The sequence below is a fragment of the Bombina bombina genome, chromosome 2, assembly GCF_027579735.1.
Source record: "Bombina bombina isolate aBomBom1 chromosome 2, aBomBom1.pri, whole genome shotgun sequence".
NCBI classification, from domain to species: Eukaryota; Metazoa; Chordata; class Amphibia; order Anura; family Bombinatoridae; genus Bombina; species Bombina bombina.
In genome coordinates this window covers 572,736,370-572,756,736 of record NC_069500.1, presented here as the reverse complement: position 1 = coordinate 572,756,736, position 20,367 = coordinate 572,736,370, and the positions used below count along the sequence as shown (strand labels likewise).

General features: G+C 37.3%; 1 long non-coding RNA gene across 1 annotated transcript in view; it reads left to right on the top strand.

Moving 5' to 3' along the window:
• Window positions 1-619: 619 nt before the first annotated feature.
• LOC128649280 (uncharacterized) overlaps window positions 620-20,367 on the top strand; it is a 260,717-nt gene continuing 240,969 nt past the window's right edge. The window contains exons 1-2 of the long non-coding RNA XR_008400658.1: window positions 620-711; window positions 2,678-2,811. This is a non-coding gene — a long non-coding RNA (uncharacterized LOC128649280). The remainder of the gene's footprint in view (window positions 712-2,677; window positions 2,812-20,367) is intronic.

Sequence of the window (20,367 nt, the reverse complement as noted above, 5' to 3'; positions counted from 1 at the left end):
AAAGTTATATATCTATAAATAAGTTCATTGGACACAACTACCAGAACCTTACCTATATTTACCCACAAGTGGGTATGTACACAACATATATCTTAGCATGAGAATTTAATCTCTGAGTAAGATGAAGTGCTTGGTGATTTACAAGGTCACACCAAGGACTTTTGCCCACAAAAAATATTCTAACAATGACCGTATTTGTGCAAACACTAATGTAAAAAACATAAACTGAAATATGAAAGGCATATTCTAAAATTAAGCACTGTGTCCATCTTTGAAGTCTAAAAGGCTTTATGATGCCAAGCATTCTCCTCTGGCAACACGTGGTTAAATCTCTTCTCAAGATGTCTAAGTGAAATTCAACCTTTTATGGGTACGATGCTATCAATTTATGCAGACAAGGTGTATTCTACTCATGCTGTAATAAAACTAAAACATCCTCATCATGTTTTCCCTAGGGACACAAAACTGTAACTAAGATATGTGTTTGGGCTTGGATATATACACACTTGTGGTGTGTAGATGAGACAAGTAAAGGCACAAATATGAAGATATATAAGGTGTCAGGGTCCAAAGACATCTCAGTCTGGAAGCAGACTTTTAGTGCAGTGGTAGGACATGAATACATCTGGCCTCTGGACTGTAAAGTCAGGTTTCAGGGTGGTGAATGGTAAAACTGCAGCTCAGATGAGTAGACTGGAAACAATACTACAGGTGAATTACTGAAAACAGGTTTGAATATGTTTCAGAACAAAATTACAGAGAACATCATGGGTGTTGACAAATATTAATTTTAGCAGAGTTACAACCAGTAGTTCAAACTGCAGAAAACAAGAGTGTTGTTGAGGGTACATAGTATAGGAGCTGCAAACAAGCAGATCAAGCAGAGATAACTGCATGCTAGGTACTGAGACTGGAGAGTAGTAAAGTTCAAACTGAAGTAGTCAGGAAAATATGATACATCAGTTCAGACAAGTTGTAGATATGATAGATAACCACTGATTTAGTAACAGGTAGCAGAAGCATTTGCAGAGTGATATATGTACCTTGTGCAGCAATTCCTAAGAAATGTGATACGAGCTTAAAAATATCCACTTGTATAGCTGGGAAGTCACACATGAAGCAGATGAGATTGACAGATGGAGAAAAGTGATGCAAATAGAATAAGGAAAAGAGAATCCTATTTTTAGCAAAAAGGAGCTTCTTAAAGAGAGAGAAACAGAACTAGTGGCACAGGCAGGGGGCACGACAAGAGGCAAATAGAGCTGTATAAAAATATACATATTTATTAGAAAACTTTTAAAAACTAAATATAGAAACATAGGTTATAAGAAGTGCTTAGAAAGCTCTCGTCTGACTGGTTTGGTTTCTATACTATAATCATAGACCATAATCCTTTGCACTGCATAACTCACATTTAAAAAAGAATGATGAAGAACACAGTTAAAACCATTAGCAGCAACTTTTTAACCCTTTAAATTATCAATAGATGGATAACAAAGTAGGTAATTATTTGGAAAAAATGAACAACCTTCCTGTTAATTATTTATTTATTATAAAACTGTGTTTGTTCAGCAGACTAATGTTTTACAAGAAAAGGCAAAGAGAACATTTTCACAATCAAAATGATATAGCAGTGTGAGACAACATCACATTGTCACCTTATTTAATACCATGGGGTAGATTTAGCAGATGCTGCAATCTACCCCCATAGTTTCCAGATCACTGGAAACAAGAGTTAAGAAGCAGAGGTCGTAAGACCGCTGCTTCTTAACTCATGCGCCACCTCTGAGGCGGCGGATAGCAATGATTAACTCCTCCCTCCTAGTGGGCGATTGGCCGCGAATGTGCAGGGGGCTGCATTGCACAAGCATTTCACACTAAATGCTTGTGCAATGTTAAATGCCAACACCGTATGCTGTCAGCATTAAGCGATGTTGGGCGGACATGATCCGCTACAGCGTATCATGTCCGTCCGAGATTTTGTAAATTGGCCCTCATGTTTAATACTGTGTTAGTGGGTTTTCACACTTTACAGTTTAGCATTTTGGCCATATGAGGAGTTAAAGTGACAGTCTACTCCAGAATTGTTATTGTTTAAAAAGATAGATAATCCCTTTATTACCCATTCCCCAGTTTTGCATAACACAGTTATATTAATATACTTATTTCTTCTTTGATTACCCTGTATCTAAGCCTCTGCAGACTGCTCCCTTATTTCAGTTATTTTGACAGACTTCCATTTTAGCCAATCAGTGCACAATGTTTATCTATATGGCACACATGAACTAATGCCCTCTAGCTATGAAAAACTGTTAAAATGTACTGAGATAAGAGGTGGCCTTCAAGGGCTTAGAAATTAGAAAATGAGCCTACATATATTTAGCTTTCAACAAAGAATACCAAGAGAACAAAGCAAATTTGATAATAAAAGTAAATCGGAAAGTTGTTTAAGATTGCACGCCCTATCTGAATCATGAAAGTTTCATTTTGACTAGACTTTCCATTTGCAGCCAATTGACTGTGTGGATTAAAAAAGTGTTTTGCACTTCCATTTCTTACAGGAACGGAGTAGAATTACAGGAATCGGGGGACAAAATAAATAATATATTGCAGAGGTTTTTTTTATATAAGTTTATAATTGTATATTAACATCTCAACGTGTTTAATGTCTCTTTAGACTTATATCGGTCATATACACCCCTAATTTCCAGGTGAAGCTGGTGGCTAAGTCAGAAGTCACATCATGTTGGGGTGGGGTTGTGACAAGAAGTTGGCGGAACTGAGTGTGGAGGAGTGAGCCGAGTGAGGCAGGTAAGTGGATCATTACATGATTAAGCAAGTTTTATAAAATCCTGGAGAGATCCCAAACCATTACAATCCCACAAAATGGTGATAAACTTGGAGTGACCCTATAAATACAATAAATGAAAGCAGTTTCTCCTGCTGAGATCTGCTTTGTAACCACCTTCTGCCCCAACAACATGGGTGTAACTATAGGGGTCTCAAAGACCTTAATTGAGACTAGACCTACAACTCTAGGGAGCCCATCTGGCCTTTAAATCATTAGTTGCATTGCTACAGAGTGAGGACCAGGCTTAATGCTTCATCCCGCTGTGTGATCCCCTCAGAGATAGCAGTTTAGGTAAAGTGTATGGATTTTACTTTACAATAAGGTTCCAGGCTTTTCAAGATGGCAATCACAGTGTTAATGTACAAAAGAAGTTTCACCCAAATTTGTAGGATAAGGCTGGTGCAAACTAACCAATAGAAAAGGATGACTCATATTAACAAAGAAGTAGCATCTCTTTCTTCTATGTGGCTGCCAACTCAGCTTCTGCTAATTGCAAACAGCTAGAAAAATGGAGTGTTGAAACAGGGCACCCTGCAACAATCTGTATCCTAGGGCCAACATGCTCTAGCTATGCCCCTGTCCAACACCACATTGTTGTCTCTAACTCACATCCAATTGCTCTGTAAACATTTGCAATTTTAACCTGTTTCTAAAATAAGAGAGAGAGGGTATTGTGTTCTTTATCCAATTCTGGAGAATACACATTCTAGCTAGTAGAACTATGAGAGTAAGTACAGAGTCAAACTTTCTTTATCTATTATCCCATTGCATAAGTAATATGTGTTGAGGAAGAAGTTCTATCTGTATATCTGTATGTCTAATTTCCTGTTCATCCAGTATAGGAGCATACTCCAGAACTGATTAATTATTGGGCACTTCCAAAAATAATGTAGCAAAGTAGGGGTGTGCAGAGAGTATTTAACACATTTATTAGTCCAATTATCAACCCATTTAGCCATACCCCTTGGTGGCCAATAAGATCGGTGTAGTATCTGTGAGTGTTGCCGACAAGGTAGCTTTTTTTGTTTTTTTCAATCCCTCGCAATCTGCTGCCCCCATTATCTCTGTTAACCCTTCCCTTTCCCAGCTCCTTATATCAGGGGTTGTAATTTTTGTATACGTGGCTGCAGGAGGGTTTGATAGATTTCCTATTTGCCCATCTTATATAACGCTTGTGTAAGTCGCAAAGGTGAACCTTCCCAAAATCCTGGGTTGTCTCGAACCAAGCTCGACACATAATGCTGTAGCTGAAGACACAAGTCGAAATGTTTATGTGGGAGATTGTGATGCCTTTGTAAAGAGGAAAATGTTTTAATAGATCTTGTTAGTGGATCTTACATTATTGCAATGGAGTTCCACCCTTGCTGTGACCAGAATCTGAAAGTTAGAGTATCCGTCCCAGCAGATAATTCAATATTCCCATGAATAGGTAAATAAGCCGAGAAGTTATATGGTGTCTTTAAGAGTTTATGTGCTAACTGTCAAGCTTTCACTGGGTCTCTATACAATAGGTTTGAGCCCATCACTTTAACACTCATGACATTTGACAAATGTGGAATATATGCTAAGGACACAGGACCTAATGCTCTCTGTCCTAAGTCTTGTCTATAGAAGTGCTGCATTCCTAACTGCCAATCCAAAACTAAGGGTACCATGGCTGCCCAGTTGTATAATATAAAGTCAGGCATAGCCAGTCCCCCATTTACAAAACTTAAACTAAGTTTGTCTGCCATGATTCTAGGCTTACCTCCTTCCATAGAAAGTAATGTACTGCAGAGTTGAGATGTTTCACGTCTCCTTTTTTCAGTAGTAGAGGCAGCATGAGTAGGGGATATAATAAGCGGGTAGCTTATGGGTGGCAGGGTTAATGAGCAAAATCAGTTGTTTAACAGACATTTGTTTTAACAAAAGGGGTATCTCACATTCAAAATTCAGTGTGTGTTGGGTGAACGCATGAAGAGGACATTGGGGACGGAATATCCAAAGATAAGAAGAGAAGAAAATAGATGAAGATAGAAGACCACCGCTGGGATGAAGAAGGACCACCTCTGCCAGCATGAAGATGGACCACTGCCGGGATGAAGATGGACCACGTCCGCTACGTAGGAGTCGTCCTAACCAAATGTGCTTTTCAGGGACATTTTTAGAGTAATTTTTTTTTTTTTTAAAGCCTTTACTTTCGCATTTACTTTCAACTTGTAATACGAGTAGACATTGACACTCAATGCTGCAATCTCATGATCACGTTTATGCTCCTTCAGCTAACGATAGCACTCCACTCATAATCTAGCCCTCAGAAATGTTTACCATCTTTCATCCAACCCAAAATAAATCTTGAACTGCCTTGACTCACTGCTGCAACTACAATCCATGGGGCAAGCTACCCCAAACATTATGTTTCTTCACCCTGTAGACTGTAAGCTCTTAGAAACAGGGCCCTCTCCTGTATTAGTTTTGTTCAGTCTGTTATGCTTTTGTATAGTATCAAAAATGTTTGTCAGTGCATATTTCTATCTCTGTACCTAGCGCTATAAAAGTTTGCAGAGATATAAAAATAAATAAAAGATAATAATAGTAATAATAATTAAGTTGCTTACATTAAATGTGAGATTTTACCATTGTGTGTCATTATCAGAGCTGGTCAGTCCCTGGAATATGGGACATTTTCCCTGATGGGGGAATTTGCAGGTAGAACCTATGACAATACTGCAAGATCTAGGAATGTTACAAGATATGTGGCATGACTTAGCAGTTCTGCCTGGCCAAACTATGCAATAGTAAGGATCCCAAGGTTTTACAATGAGATGAAAGAAATGATCCACTATTCTTATTTTATTATAATGTTCTTATAAATATAAAAATATCTCTGGAGTTTATTCTTATCCCTGCATGGTCCATGTTACTTGTACAACATTGAAAAAAGATAATGAAATGAAATCATAAACATTCTTGTTCCCATACACTAGTTTGACAATATACTTTGCCTTAGACGTTGCTGCTCCCTAGTGGTACTGAATGAAAATATTCAGCTAAAAATATGGGGAAAAATTCTGAAATGTTATAAAAAAACCCCAAAAAAACAAAGTAATTTAAAATAAGAATTAAACAAAGACGGGCAATAAAAAAAAATCAAAGAATTGACATTAACGTTATATTATAGGGATAGCAATTAGGCTTTAAAGATCTATGCACTGCTTAGATAATTAAAGTAAACTATCCTGCATTCCTTTAAAAGATTTCTAACTGTTGTATTTCAGACCCACTATGCAGCTCTTTTCATTAAGGACTCAAGGTCAGATTTGATTTGCTCCTTGAATGAAAATGGCAGAAAATCATTTTGAATTGATCGTGTACAAAGAATGAACAAAACACCTCATGTGGCCAATTGTACATTTTGGAGAAAAAAAAAAAATGTTAAAAAAAAAAATCCTGAGTTAAACATTGTTAAGGTAAAGCCAATAAAAGGAGAAAAATATAGTAAGAAAAAATAAAAACCGCACACTGTGTAAGAATTTCGAAAAATATGTAATTATACTACAAAAGGGCTGGAAGCTTTAAAAAAATGTAAAAGTGCATTTAATAGAGTTCCCATTTAAAATGCATTACACTTACATTTGAGTGTCCTTAGCTGCCATACTGTGCGTTTTATTATTTCTGGTTCTATTGCATTATTAATGGCCAAGAATATACTCATAAATAACAATCTGAAGCCACCTGTACTGTGTAGTTCCCATCAGCCACAGTAAATGTGCAAACACAACCTTGTTAAAGCTCAGATGCGAAAGAAAAGCTGAGTACTGAAAGCAAATAGCCCTTAACCAACCATGATAAAGTGATGTTATCAGAGTATGCAATTTGAAAAATAACATGAAAAATGAAGGCCAATTCAAACTTGCTTGTTAAAGACTCCATATTTTTTTTCAAGTAACCTGGAAAAAAAATGTTTACTTTTATGAAAAAAAGAAGTAATTTATCAATATTTTAGGAGGTTTCATATATTTGGTTTGTATTGTTTTAATCCAAAAAATATTTAATGTGTTTTTCACTATTGTTACATAAAATGTCTGCAAGAAAACAAAAAATAATTGCTGATGCAGAACAAAAAAACATTTTTCTGTAGTTTTAAGATTTTTTTCCGTGGTTATTTATATGCTTATTTTTTAAATGCTTCTGTATTAAATATTAAATATTAATATTAGATTACATTAGTTTGTGAATTTTCAAATAATAATGGGGACATGCAGATGCATACTTTATATTGTTATTTGGAACATTAAATTAACAAATACAATTTAGAAAAGCAAAAGATATATTTTGCTTAATACATTTTGCAAATTCTTTTTTTTTCTTAAATATTTAAACATTTTCAAAATTATTTTAAGAAATTGTGGCCAATCAAGGGCAGTTTATTCATTGTATGGTCAGTCCACACTGAAACTGCATGTATAGAATGTAATTGGTGACCCACTTCAAGGTAACAAACTTAAAGGGACAGTCTAGCCAAAATTAAACTTTCATGATTCAGATAGGGCATGCAATTTTAAATAACTTTACAATTTACTTTTATCATCAAATTTGCGATGTTCTCTTTGGTAATCTCTGCTGAAAGCTAAACCTAAGTGAGCTCAAACTGATTTCTAAACTATTAAAAACCGCCTCTGATCTCAGTGCATTTTGACAGTTTTTCACAGTTAGGTAGTGCTAGTTCGTTTGTACCATAAAGATAACATTGTACTCACTCCAGTGGAGTTAACGATTCAACACTGATTGGCTAATTGCAAGTCTGTCAAAAGAACTGAAATAATGGGGCAGTCTGCAGAGGCTTAAATACAAGGTAACACACAGTTAAAAACTGTATTAATATCACAGTGTTGTTTATGCAAAACAGGGGAATGGGTAATAAAGGGATTATCTATCTTTTTAGACAAGAAACATTCCGGAGTACACTGTCCCTTTAAAAAGGCAGTGATCAACTTTTAATTACAAGACATAAGAGCTTGAACTCCCATTTGACATTGCCATCTCAACAAAAATTCCCCAATTTTAAAGAAATAAACTTAACCCTTCAACAAAAGACACTGACACAGAGCTGGAATAAATACCGGCCATGGTCCCTTTTATTAATTAACTTTTAAATAGCTTAAATAATTTAAACTTAAGTCTTTTCACAATGTCTTCTCATCACAGGTAGATGTAACTAAGCCCCTTAACAAAAAACAGAAAGAGGACAAGGCCTCAGACATTACGCAGGACCTCTGTCAGGCCCTGCCTCCAAGAGTAGCAAATGCGTTAGAGGAGCATGATCAGCAGGCCCATGGGTGGAGTACCTCTAGGTCGCCACCTAGGGACATCACGCCACCTATTAGCTTGACCACCACCTGTAAGTGCTCTGCCCTCAAAATAAGGCTTGACCTCCCGCCACAAGAGGTGATCATTATTAAGTAAGGAAAACCTCTCACAGCCACCAAAAACCATCAAACCTGAGCCATTAACGCATCTTTGATGTTAAATATGAATAAGAAACAGTCCCTCATCAGACAAATGCATGCCATTTCGGCTGATACAAGTGTCTCTTGTCCGCCGACAAATTGTAGTGCCGAACAGCAAAACCCCTAGTAGCCATGACTGCTTTACCCAAATCGCTATTCACCATCTTACAGACCCTATAAGCTGCCCTGGGTGAAAAATGTCTCCACTTAAATTTAGTCACCATATTCGATCATCCTATCCTAACCTTGGGAAGCTGTTGACTTCCATTGAATATCTGACTTCCTGCTAATAAGATCTAATGCTGGGGTGAAACCAAGGTCGTTACCACCTTAATGCTAGATTATAACGTGGGGGTCCCCACCTACGCTGAGCCTCTTGAAGCAAATTAGGCATCTCACTCCACTAAAGACCCCTGCACCCCAACTATCTGAAAGAACTTCAAGCAGGAGTAAAACCAAGTTATTGTCTGTCCGGAAGGGAGAAAACTCTTATGGAAGCCCGATGAATAAAAGAATGCCCCACTATCCATATTTTAGAGGGGCGACTAAATGAACCTAAAACAAATGTGAAGGACTTATTGTAATTGTCCTAACAACCGGGAACAAACCATGCAGGGAAATAGGAAAGGAAAAACCTGGATAAGAGACAGATAAAAGAAACAAGCAAACCATTAACCTTGAACTGCAGGGCACACATACAACTTATACTGCTGAGACCTCCACGCCCTAGACTATTAATCAATACAGCCAGCCAACCTAAAGCAGCGGCACTGATGCAAAATGAATGAGGGGCAATTATTTATTAGTATAAAGTACATTCAGCGAGATTACGAGTTTTGCGCTAGGAGCTGTGTGGTGCTAACGAGCAGTTTTTTCTCACCGCTCACTTACCTGCAGCGCTGGCGTTAAAAGGCAAGAAGTAAGCTTAGATCAAAATTGTGCTCCATACCGCACTCCAATACCAGCGCTGCTTAAGTCAGCGGTGAGCTGGTCGTACGTGCTCGTGCACAATTTGCCCATAGACAGCAATGGGGAGAGCCGGCTGAGAAAAAGTCTAACACCTGCCAAAAAGCAGCGTAAAGCTCAGTAACTCAGCCCCATTGATTCCTATAGGGAAATAAAAGTTATGTTTACACCTAACACCCTAACATGAACCCCAAATCTAAACACCCCTAATCTTACACTTATTAACCCCTAATATGCCGCCCCCAACATCGCCGACACCGACATTATTCTTATTAACCCCTAATCTGCCGCTCCAGACACCGCCGCCACCTACATTATACTTATTAACCCCTAATCTGCTTCCCCCAACATCGCCGCCACCTACATTATACTTATTAACCCCTAATCTGCTGCTCCCAACACCGCCGCCATCTACATTATACTTATTAACCCCTAATCTGCTGCCCCCAACATCGCCAACACCTACATTATATTTATTAACCCCTAATCTGCCGCCGCCAATGTCGCCGCAACCTACCGACACTTATTAACCCCTAATCTGCCGCCCTCCAACGTCGCCGCCACTATATTAAATGTATTAACCCTTAAATCTATGTCTAATCCTAACACCCCCTAACTTAAATATAATTTAAATAAATCTAAATAAAATTACTATCATTTACTAAATTATTCCTATTTAAAACTAAATACCTATAAAATAAACCCTAAGTTAGCTACAATATAACTAATAGTTACATTGTAGCTATTTTAGGGATTATTTTTATTTTACAGGCAAATTTGTATTTATTTTAACTAGGTAGAATAATTACTAAATAGTTATTAACTATTTTATAACTACCTGGCTAAAATAAATACAAATTGACCTGTAAAATAAAACCTAACCTAAGTTACACTAACACCTAACACTACACTACAATTAAATAAATTCAATTAAATTAGCTAAATCACCAAAAAAACACTAAATTACAGAAAATAAAAAACTAATTACAGATCTTTAAACTAATTACACCTAATCTAGTAGCCATATCAAAATAAAAAAAGCCCCCCCAAAATAAAAAAAAACCTTAGCCTAAACTAAACTATCAATAGCCCTTAAAAGGGCCTTTTGCGCGCCATTGCCCCAAAGTAATCAGCTCTTTTACCTGTAAAAAAAAAATACAAACAACCCCCCCAACAGTAAAACCCACCACCTACACAACCAACCCCCCAAATAAAAGCCTAACTAAAAAAAACTAAGATCCCCATTGCCCTGAAAAGGGCATTTGGATGGGCATTGCCCTTAAAAGGGCATTTAGCTCTATTGCAGGCCCAAATCCCTAACCTAAAAATAAAACCCCCCCAATACACCCTTAAAAAATCCTAACACTAACCCCCGAAGATTCACTTACCGTGAGAAGTCTTCATCCAAGCGGCAAGATGTCCTCAAAGAAGCCGCCAGAAGTGGTCCTCCAGATGGGCAGAAGTGGTCCTTCAGATGGGCAGGTCTTCATCCAGACGGCATCTTCTATCTTCATCCTTCCTACGCGGAGCAGCACCATCTTCAAGACATCCGGCGCGGAGCATCCTCTTCAAACGACGGCTTCTTTGGAATGAATATCACTTTAAGTGACATCATCCATGATGGCGCCCCTTAGATTCCGATTTGCTGATAGAATTCTATCAGCCAATCGGAATTAAGGTTGAAAAACTTCAATCCTATTGACTGATCCAATCAGCCAAAAGGATTGAGCTCGCATTCTATTGGCTGATTGGAACAGGGCAATTAGCTCTTTTACATTGCCTAGCACCCTACTCTATAAATAAAACCCACCCAATAAACCCTTAAAAAAACCTAACACTAACCCCTGACGATCCACTTACAGTTTTTGAAGACCGGACATCCATCCTCATCCAGGCGGCAGAAGTCTTCATCCAAACTGGCAGAAGTCTTCATCCAGACGGCATCTTCTATCCTCATCCATCCGGCGCGGAGCAGGTCCATCTTCAAGACATCCGGCGCGGAGCATCCTCTTCTTCCGATCTCCGCTGTAGAATGAAGTTTCCCTTTAAGTGACGTCATCTAAGATGGCGTCCCTTACATTCAAATTGGCTGATAGAATTGAGAATCAGCCAATAGGAATTAAAGGTGAAAAAATCCTATTGGCTTGGAGAATCTAAGTGTGGGTGGCTTGGAGAATCTAAGTAATGCAATAAAGCTAACTGGAAGAGGATAAATAATAATGGGTTGAGAGTTACCGTTAATATGCATGTCCACCTTGGTAAAAGGAATATTTTCCTGAGAGTCACTGCTATCAATGTCATTAGATAGTTTGCTCACATGGTCATTTGGAAATACAGGGTTACTTTACAGTAGTGATAGTATTGAAGGTGTCAGAAGCCTCCTTCAATCTCCCTTGCAATTCCTTAATACCAAAAAGCTGTATTTTCTGTGGTAACTCAGGTGGTTCCAAGACAGTAACTGTCAGGTCCCCAAACAGCACCGCCTTCAATATATGTGGAACTGGAGTTCAAGCAAGGGGATGTGTTTGGACATTCCAATATGGAAGGGGTTAGAGCAGTTCGTAGATCCTTGGTGAAAGCTGCTGTGTATTCCAGTAATAAGGCCTCAAAGCCTGGGGTGTAGGCATCATAACTTTCCGCAATAGTTAGTGTAGAGCTCAAAGTAAAGGCCAGTTTCAATATGAAAAGTCTTTACTGGCTGTGGAACCTGGGAAAATCAAGGGGGTCTTAAGGCTTTGCTTCAGGCCTCCTCCCACAGCCTTAATGGTCCAGATCCACGCTGGAGATATATTTGAGCAGCACCTTAAGCATTGAGCAATGCAGTAGAAAGTAACACAGCTATAGGTGCTTAGATAAGATACAGAGGCTACAGGAGAACCAAGATAATCAACGGCTTAACCAGTATAAATAACCAGTCACATATTTCCAGACTGTTTTGTTTTACATGTTTAAATGCTTGAAAAAAATCAAAAGAAGTATATTTTGGGAAAAATAAAAATTATATTAATTTATTATTCACAAAATAATTTAAATTACGCTGCCACCAAAATAGGTTTTTAATTGGTTAATTTGTCATATTCTATGAATCCTCTTATTAAAAATCTGTGGACATTTGCATTCTGTCTTGCTACAGAAATACCTACATAATATCCTCAATTTTACTTCTTGGCCTGTGAAGAATAAAATATTTTTCAACCCTTAAAGGGACATGAGACCCAAAAATGTTCTTTCTTGAATTAGAAAGAGCATGCAAGTTTAAAAAAACTTTCCAATTTACTTCTTTAATCTAATTTGCTTAATTCTTTTGATGTCCTTGGTTGAAAATCATATCTAGATAGGCTCAGTAGCTGCTGATTGGTAGCTGCACATAGATGCTTTGTGTGATTGGCTCACCCATGTGCATTGCTATTTCTTCAACAAGGGCTATCTAAAGAATGAAGCAAACTAGATAATAGAAGTAAATTGGAATACTGTTTAAAATTGTATTCTCTATCTGAATCATGAAATAAAAATTCTGGGTTTCATGTCCCTTTAAGACTTCTAAAAATTGATCTGTAGCCCCCAACTTTTAGGAAATTGACCATCACTGTTTTAGAGTATTACTTTGGAACCAGCTATTTTATGAGCAGTATTGCAAGAAGCTTAATTTGATTCAGAGTTTTTAACATTTTAATCACAGTCATGTAAATCATTATTTAGCTATCAAATTAGCTGCTGTACATAATGTTTTCCACCTAAGGGATGTCTATATACTTCTGCTAACAGTTTATATAATTTAAACAATGCTTCACCAACATTCTTGTTACTACATTAATTAATATATGGCTATCATTATAATATATTAGACAGATCAATCTTCTACACTGTGACCTTTAAGTTCTGATTGCTTTAGCTGGCAGCTTTGAATTTTGCTGAATGTGGCCAGTTTTAATTGATTATGTTGCTAATATTAACTTTTACCTGTTTGGAAATTATGTCTGCACTCATAACTGCTGTAACCTTGAAAATTAATTTAGTTAACAGCTACTATTACTTTAGAACCGCTAAGTTATATATTATTTAAAATGTCTCAAGGGTGATGTATTGATGTATATGAGTGGGGCATGTTCTATTGCCTGTATCTGAGAATCGTAGACATGCTACATTGGATATAAATAGTCTAAAAACACTTTTAAAAAAAAGTTTTCAAAATGTAAACACAGAAATAACATGTCAGACTTTTCCATATGTAACATGATATTTCAACAAATAAAAATCCAGAAAAAAATAGTTACTTATCAGGAACATTTTAAGTTAAAAAACACACCCTGATTGCATAAGTCTACAAACCCCACACAACTAATACTTTATGGAAGCACATTTTTGCGTTTATTACAGAAGTAATTCTTTGTGAATAAGTCTCTGTTAACTTTGCCCATCTAGATTTTGGAATTTTATCCCACTCTTCTTCAAATTGTGAGGGGATCTTCTGTGTATAGCTTTCTTGACACAGGTTTTTGATGAGACTGAGGTCTGGACCATACCAAAACTTTGATTTTTATTTTCTGAAGCCATGCCTTGGTTGACTTAGAAGTGTGCTTTTGGTCATTGTCATGTTCGAATGTGAAAATCCTCATCATCTTCAGTTTTCTGACAGACGCCAGAAGATTTTATGCCAAAATATCTTGATATTTAGAGTTATTCATTATCTATCTTGACAACAGTCTTTGACCCAGCTGAAGAGCAGTTAGTACGGTGTTCATTGGATGATGAGCTTTATTGGCTTTGCACCAAATATGTCCTTTAAAATTTCAATCTTTGTCTCATCAAACCATAGTACATTTTCCCACATGGTTTGAATTAATCTTTTGGCATAAATTAGATGGGCTTGTATGTTCCTTTTTGCTAGAAAGCGTTTCCGTCTTGCCACCCTACCCTATAGCCCAGATGTGCAAAATATACAAGATGGTTGTCAGATGCAAGGAGTGACCAATACCTGCCAGAAATTCCTGTAGCTCCTTCAGTGCTGCTGTTGGCATCTTGGTAGCCTCCCTGATGTTTTCTCCTTGTCCTCTCATCAGGAGAGTCGCCCTGATTTTTGCAATGTCTCTGTGGTGCCATATTTTCTCCCCTTATTGATGATGGGTTTGACAATGTTCATGATACATCCAGTGTCCTTGATATTCTTTTATATCCCTCACCTGATTATTTTCAACAATTAGCTCTCGCTGTTTCTTTGACAAATCTTTGCAGACCATGGCTCTCCCAGTAGGATGCAACTCCAAATATTCAGGCAAATCCAAAAGCAACAGCTGACTTTGATATGTGTTTAATTTGAATCACTTTCATTGATGACAGATGTATGCTATTTATTTACAGCCATGATTTAGAATGTGATTGGTTAATTGTAAACACAGCTAGAGCCCCCATTATAAATGGGTGGGCAAACTTATGCAATCAGGGTGTTCTAGGTCTTTATTTAAAGTGTTCCTAATAATCAACTATCTTTTTTTCTCTGGATTTATGTTCTGGATCACATTAACGATGGAAACATTCTGACATTTACATTGTTATTTCTGTCTTTACATTCAATAATATGCTATTTCATAAGGGTATGTAAACTTTTTATATTCACTGTATCTCTTGCTGCTTTTGCATTCTTATAACTTCTTGCGTTGTCTGGGATATTACATTTGTTTTTAAGACCATACAGTAGAAAAAGTGACATGTCAAATAGGGTGAATTTTAAAAAAATTTATAATTTGATATTGGAATAGGAATCTATAATATATTATTATTCTAGTGTGTGTTTTTTATGCTGGTTATAGATATCTTATATGGAGAGATTCTCTTTCTTTTAATGCAAGTAATTAATGTTAGTTCTTAGAATATTGTTATTACACTGAGGCAATTATACCTTAAGAGCACCACACCTTTATTTGTATTTCTTGATCTCAAAATCTAAATAAAAGCACATTGTATTCATAACTTAAAAAAAAGATTCACGATTCAGATTGAGGAAACAATTTTTAAAAAAACATTTCACTTGACAACTGTTATTAAACTTACTTAATTATCTTGGTATCCTTTGTTGAAAAGCATACCTAGGTAGGCTCAGAACGTGCACAAGTGTGTTTCACTATATGGCAGCAGCTTTGTATGAATGCTTTTGACAATGTTACATACAGTTTTGATCACTAAATGGCAGCAATGTTTGCACAATGTATAAATCTGTTAAATGCATGAGGCCTATTTATCAAAGGTCTGTCGGACCCGACAGTGCGGATCAGGTCCGACAGACCTCACTGAATGCGGAGAGCAATACGTTCTCCGTATTCAGCATTGCACCAACAACTCTTGTGAGCTGCTGGTGCAATGCCGCCCCCTGCCAGCAGCGGGTGTCAATCAACCCGATCATACTCGATCGGGTTGAATTGTGGCGATGTCTGTCCGTCTGCTCAGAGCAGGCGGACAGGGTTATGGAGCAGCGGTCTTTACAATATTGACGACACAGATCAGGGACGCCAACCTACAATTACAGATTTACCAGAAAGGGTGCTTGCTAAGATGAAAGAAAGAGCTCCAGAAGCTAGAACAATCTCTTCATGTTAGATGATTCAGTTATCTCATAGCTTTTTCTACCAGGTGTTATTTTAAAATGTTAAAATGATAAAATCAGATCTGACCTTGAACTAGATGGCTGCAGGAAGTAGTAGGTTTGTGTGTTCTCTACTCTATATCCTAATTGTTTCAGTAAGTGGTATAGCCTGTATTGCTGTTTTGCACCTTTGGGCTGGCTGGCCACCTTCAGCTCATGTGTCCTTAGTTGTAGATAAAACCAGGGATTTGCACAGCACAACTACAACAAACGGATACCACCTACAACCCTAAGTGACAACCCCTTCACTTCCAGCCTTCAGCTCTGCAAGATTGCTAAACAAGGCAAAGCCAAAGATAGGTAACCTGTCCCCCTATATTCTTATCCCTCTGATATAACTAATATATTAACCCTTACATTACTAAACTTTATCTTATTTTATACATGCTAATATATATATATATATATATATATATATATATATATATATATATATATATATATATATATATATATATATATATATAGAGAGAGAGAGAGAGAGAGAGAGCAAGAGAGAGAGAGAGTTTACCTATAACCCATATATATATACACACACACACACAGAGAAGCACACTCACAGGAACGAACAACCGGCTCAATACTATTGTTAGCCTGTTCTATGGCGATTTACCACCTGGCTGCAGCTTCTTTTAGCCCACTAATGTTTTTTTACAGAGTAGACCTTTCTTGTAGGTAATATATCAGTCTGATCCTGTCTATTACGGTCAGTCCAGCACTGAAATACCAGGCAATTCCTCTCTGAACAAGGAACACAACAACCCCAGATGATCGTTTGGGATATGGTTAGACTGTAAGTTAGGAGGGGAATATTTGCACACCTTATAAAAAACTTTATCCCAATGTTTTATAGAAATGAGCTATGGTGAGAATTAGCAATCGTTTGCGCCACCTATTCTCACCATAACCCCAGATGATCGTTTCGGCCTTCATTGGGCCTCGTCAGTGAGGTGTAGCCATATTCCTCTAAGCACACTGAGCAAGGAGTCCACGTCTGGTTTCTTGGCCTGTGAAGAATTTTGTTCCATTTATTAATATACCAATTAAAATAGAGAATATATGCCAAAACATATTTTATTATAATAATCTGTTATAAAACTACCTTTAGTTTTTACGTGAATCTGAATTGTTCCCATATAATTTTCAACTGTATGGAAATTATTTCTAGTAGTTCATTTTAGCCTTTAATTTAATGTACACATTGGGGCATATTTATCGAGCTCCGTATGGAGCTTGATGCCCCGTGTTTCTGAGGAGCCTGCAGTCTTGCCAGAAACACAGACATCGCCACAATACAACCCAATCAAGTACGATCAGGTTGATTGACACCCCCCTGCTGGCGGAGTCTGCAGGGGGCGGCGTTGCACCAGCAGCTCTTGTGATCTGCTGGTGCAATGCTTAATACGGCGAGCGTATTGCTCGTCGTATTCAGCGAGGTCTGGCGGACCTGATCTGCAATGTCGGATCAGGTCCGCCAGACCTTGATAAATATGCCCCATTGTATTTTCTGTGCCATGAACGCATCAGATTACAATGTCCTACTAGTCAATTCCATAGTACTGGGGTTATCTCACAGCAGTAGCTGACTGGTGATATAATATTAAGAATGAATTTTCATTTTACATAAATAAAAGAAATGTAACTATGTAGCTATCATTCTGACACCACAGTAAGATTTAATGATTTTTTTATTAGAAATATTAACATACAATTTATAGGCTAACACATAGTAGCAATAATAAATGGTTTGCAGAAAATTAAAAAATGCATAGAAATGGGATACATTGATGTGCAATTATTTTATTTATAGATATAATTCTAAAACAGAGACAGAAAAGTGCCATTACTCACTGTTTTAATTTTTTTTTTTTTTACGTATCAGAAATTATTCAAAATGTTACAAAATATATTAGCTGTGAATGTAATTTTCCTTGCTTTGTTGGCTTTGGTCTATTAGGGATAGATATAAACAAGCTCCTGCACATATCAACCAATCACAGTGCAGCATATATTAATGTAAGGATTCTGGTTCACAAAATGCACTCCAGCAACTCTGGGGGGGAATGAAAACACTGCAGGCCAGATTACAAGTGCGCTCCCCTGTGTAATACCAGCACATGAGAGCACGCTTCCATAGGCTCTTATGGGAGTTTGGTTCTGATGCCGACATCACGCAGCAAAGGGGGTACATAGTGCAGTGATGGCAGCAATCTTAAATATATATCGCAGGGCTCAAAATTTCCACTAGCCCACTAGCCAAAGAGGGGTTGTGTTGCTGGGTGAGGTCTGGGCGGGTAGTGGGTGGGATCAAAAGTGGCGAGTAACATTTTAGGCTGGCTAGTAGTTTAGGGCTTAAAACTTTGAGCCCTGATATATGTGTATGCTGATATACATATATATTTATGTGTTAATATGTGTATATACAAATATTAACACATAAATATATATGTATATAAGCATACACTATATATTTACTGGGAACAATTGCGCTAGAAGTAAGTATTTTGCACTCATCGAGTTGAGCTCGTATTATGAATTAAACGTAAACTGTTTTTGCTAGCGAACTAACCCAATGTGCGCAAAAAGCCAAACTTAGACTATTGCGTGCACATTCACGTATTCCCTCATACAAGTCAATAGAAAAAAAAGGGGGGCAAAACTCCACTCTCATATTCTCATGTGCGCTAACCCAACCCAAAATATTTACATAGGGATTAAGTTTATTTTTTTTTATGTTGGATAATGTGTTTATAAGATTTTGTAATGATAGCCTTTTTTATTTTTTGTAATTAGATTAATGTAATGTAATTTTTTTTTAATTGTAATGTAGTTTATTTTTATTGTAATTAAGGGTTTAATTTAGGGGATGTTAGGTTAGGTTAGGGGGCTTAGTCATTAAATTAGTTTTATGCGTTGTGGGGGTTGGCAGCGTAGGAGTTAATTGGTAAATTAGGTTTAATGCGTTGTGGGGGTTGGCAGTTTAGGGGTTAATAGATGTATTAGGTAGTTTGCAGTATGTTGGGGTTTGCGGATTTTAGGGGTTAAAATTTGTATTAGGTAGTTGGGTTTTTTTTTCTTAATACTTCGTGCGGGCAGTTAGTTTATTTTTTTCTTAATACTTTGTACGGCGGTTAGGTTTCTTTTTTTAAATACTTATCGCGGGTGCTTAGGTATTTTTTCAATACTTATTGTGTGCGGTTAGGTGTTTTTTTCATACTTATTGCGGGCAGTTTTTTTTTTTTTTTTTGTAATGCTCTGTTTGCCTTAGCTGCATCTTGGTAGATTCCGAAAATTCTGTTGGCTGCCTCGTGCTGCCAACAATTCTTTGAGGATGCATGTGCAACTGCCGACGGCGATGGACATTACAAACGCAATTATAGTATAGATATGAATATTGCATAAATATTTTATTTTCATTTACTTAACTGCAAAGGGCTCCAATGCACACATATATATATATATATATATAACACACAGAAAACCCAGCACTCACTTACAAGCTCTCAGCTAAGATTTAAAAGCAAAAATGGAAAGGTTAGTCACCGCATCTGGCCAAATGGGACAAGCTCAGGTACCACGTCAAGGTCCTTTCCAATACCTGAGACCCTAAAACAGCCACACAATGCAAGCTTTCAAATCCAAACAAACTGAAAACAAGGGAAGGGTGCACAGGAATATGTAACCACCCTAGACATATACAAAACACGGAAGGGAACTGCACTCTCATACCGGACCGGGTACACATCCCATGATCCTGCAACATGCTCAGCCCTTGGTGCCACTGGCACTCACAGGAAGCTGTGCTGTCCCCAGAGCCACAAGCAGTTAACCCCAGACAGGTCTGGGTGCAAGAACCATAGGGAAAATTACAAAACAAATTAATACAACACACACAGAAAACCCAGCACTCACTTACAAGCTCTCAGCTAAGGTTTAAAAGCAAAAATGGAAAGGTTAGTCACCGCATCTGGCCAAATGGGACAAGCTCAGGTACCACGTCAAGGTCCTTTCCAATACCTGAGACCCTAAAACAGCCACACAATGCAAGCTTTCAAATCCAAACAAACTGAAAACAAGGGAAGGGTGCACAGGAATATGTAACCACCCTAGACATATACAAAACACGGAAGGGAACTGCACTCTCATACCTGGGCTGAGCATGTTGCAGGGTCATGGGCTGTGTACCCGGTCCGTTATGAGAGTGCAGTTCCCTTCCGTGTTTTGTATATATATATATATATATATATATATATATATATATATATATATATATATGTGTGTGTGTGTGTCTATATATGTTTACATATGCGTGTGTTTATATGTGTTTTTATCTCTATAAATACACATATACCCATAAAACTATATAAATACATAAATACATCTGTGAATACAAACAAACATATATACAGTATATATACAGTCAT